Below are 3264 nucleotides of genomic sequence, written 5' to 3' on the forward strand. Positions count from 1 at the left end.
CCCTTCTCCCGCCTCCTGCCAGCGGCGGTCCCCGGCGTTCTGGGCCAAGGCTGGCAGCCGGGCGCCGATCGGGCGCACCTCCCGAGCTTGCGAAGGGCATAGATGGAGGGGGTTCGGAAGAACCTGGGACCTCGCGGCCCTCTCCGGCCGGCCTCGGCTGAAGCTGGGCCTTCTTGGGGGCACGGGCCCACGCGCTCCAAAGATACAAAAAAAGAGATCGTAACACGGTTCCCCGACCGGGGATCGTGCGCGCCAAGGAGGTCCAAAAACCCCCAAACGCCTTCGGTGGGTACTTTTGTCTCGGCACATGAGATGAGCTGTCCTAGCGCGCCTTGGGGTTACGACGCCTGTGGCTGGGGTCCAAGGCGACGCTCTTGCACTTCATTCGGCTGCGGGAGGCCTCCGCAGCTTCTCGGGACCCGCTCGTCTGCAAAGCTAGATTCCGTCTAGTGCTAGCCAGCCTCCCCCACATCGCTGCCCCCAGCCCAGCAACAGTGACCCCAGAACGAGAAAAACCAAACCTCCCACTCACTTGGACCCGAAGCGGCGTTACACCGAAGGCTTCGTTTCCCACATGGCAACTTTCATAACTCGGATTTGGTTTTTCCTGGCGGTGGCGTTGGGAGGGGTGAGAAGATGATGATTAAATAAATAATATCCCAAGTCAGAGCTGCAAAGGGAAATGCGCCCGCGCCCAGAAGTTGGGCCGTTTCAGGGGACTGCGTCTGGGACACACGGATGGCCAGACGAACGCAGGGACAGACCAGCAAGGCGTCTGGTCTGCTGGCTCACCTTCTCAGTGGAAACAGCCAGTTCGGGCACGTCTTTTTCTTCTAGTTTACACACAAACATCTGATCGCTCTTCCAATACATGGCACAGGAGGGCCCGGCTATCACATACCAACTCCAGGAAGGGCCGAGGTCTCTCGTTCCAGCTTTCTCTCGTACCCACCGAGAAGCACTCTGAATAGCTGAAAAGGGGAGGAACTTAAAAAAGAAAGAAGGAAAGAAATAAAGAAAAAAGAAAAGCAAGCGAGCTAGATCCAAGAAGGTCTTGGAGACGGCGAACAGTCCGTGAGCGACTCCTCTAAGGATCCGTTCCCCACTTCACGGATGTCAGTCCCTCCAGGAAAGGGAAGGGGAAAAAAAAAGGGGGAAAAAAAAAAGCAAAGTTTTGTTTTCCAGGGGGTGGAACCTTTCACGAGGGGAGGGAAGAGGAGGGGGGGGGAGCCTTTTCCTGGATGACTAGCCTCACCTCCTCATGTAAAACCCGCCTTCTCTACATGTTAAGATCTTTATCAGAACGAACCAACTCACTCAGGGTTTTGTATTAAACACACACGGGGATAGCCTGTTAACTTTCGACTGAAAAATATCTGTCCTCATGGTTTTTCACAGCTCTCTAGCGCTTACTCTGCGACCATAACCTAAACACAGATTCAGGCTACATCTCTTTTCTGAAATAACCCAGAAGACAAACAGAAGGGAAAGAGAATTGTGTGGGAACTGGGGACTCTTTGGGCCATATCTTCTGAAGCTTCTCTCCTTCCTTCCTTTCCTCCATCCCTCCTCCTCTGGCCGCCTACAACAGAAAAGCAACCGCCTTCCAGCCTGGCTGTCCATTTATCTCCGGGCTTCTAGGTCCCTTTGCTAAAATTTTCTCATTAAGATAAAGAGGCGCATCTGAGCAACGTAAAAGTTTACGGTTGCCACTAGATCTGAAATCTAGCCCACAAGAAAAACAAGAAGTATGTTGCTAATTAGGACTGCTTTTTCATCTCGACCCAGACACAGTTTGAACCCGATGAGTTGCAGTGCACAGCCCTGAGAGGGTCGTCAAGGCAGTGAGGAGAGTGTGAGGTGTCAGATAAAATGTTCTTTTCTGGGGTGGGGGATGTCGGTCCTACAGCTTTCTTGAGGGGTATTTTTTTTTGTTCTTTGATGAAAGATAAATACGTATTATATATATATATATATATATATATATATACACACACACACAGAGAGAGAGAACTAAATCACTTTGTTAAGCTACTTTTCCTTAAAAAATAAAATAAAAATCAACATAGATAAGTCAGATTCTCTCTCAGTTCAACCCTCTAGAACCGTGTGTGACTAAAGTACATGCATGCAGTTCAATCGAATTGCTTTTTTGTTTGTTTGTTTGCTTTTTTGTTTGTTTTTTTTTCACTTCTCTTTATTCCGATCTCTTGATCAAGCAAAGTAAGCATAGATTTGTGTAGGAACAGACATCAAGAGTCCTATCCGGGGCGTGAGGCGGGACTCCACTGGGTTCCATTGCTTGGGTCTCAAAAAGTCATTTGCTCCGATCAACTCAACGCCGATTTTTTTCTCCAAGGTATCTTTTCTCACAAACACACATATATCCCTATAAAACGTCTATTTGTTCCATAACCCAATTCGATATAACTGCCTACAAATTCCTATTAGAAATTCTGCAAATGATAGTACTGACCGTTGAACCTCGCTTAAACACATCAGAGCAGTGGACGACTAATCCGTGCCATATTATTATTATATTACATTCTAGCATATGAATTGTCTATTATGTTACTTTAAGGAACTCAAAATTGAACAGGGAACAAGGCTAGCCTGTGTTTAGGAGGTGGGACTGAGGGTTTGTGCCTTTCGTTAAAAAAAAAAATCTGTATCGTAAGGGAGTGGGAGTGGAAATCCACACGATTCATTTTCCATGAAATAGAAACTGCTTCGAAACGGTTCCTCTGAACGGAAAGACAGGAGGTACAGAATGCTGGATCGATCAACCCGGCTCTAAAGTAGGATCAGGAACAGAATGAAAATCAAATTTCCAGTCGTGGGATATAGTTACAGCCAAAGTGGGCTTTTCTTTGTCTTTTCGATTTTTCTTTTTTCTTTTTCTTTTTAACCAATATATCCAAGGGGAGTTGTTAGTCTGTTCTTTCCGAACTGGAAGCAAACACCCGGGCTTTACAGATCAGAAGTGTGTCTCTGTGTGTGTCTCTCTGTGTGTGTAGCTCGAAGCTCAAATGCACAGGGTCCTTAGACCCATTTTAATTTGAGCGGAACCAAAGCCAGGCTGCCCTCCATTCCTGTTTCAGAATCATTATCTTCCTCGAAGGGTCTCCGGTCCTTCGAAGTGTGCATTCGGAGTCTTTTGAGATAGTAACAAACAAAGGAGGGTCTCTAAGTAGCTGTTTTCTCCCATTCCCCCCCATCTCTCTCTCTCTCTCTCTCTCTCTCTCTCTCTCTCTCTCTCTCTCT

This window comes from Vombatus ursinus, unplaced genomic scaffold, assembly GCF_900497805.2.
Source record: "Vombatus ursinus unplaced genomic scaffold, bare-nosed wombat genome assembly UNPS02014804.1, whole genome shotgun sequence".
NCBI lineage: Eukaryota > Metazoa > Chordata > Mammalia > Diprotodontia > Vombatidae > Vombatus > Vombatus ursinus.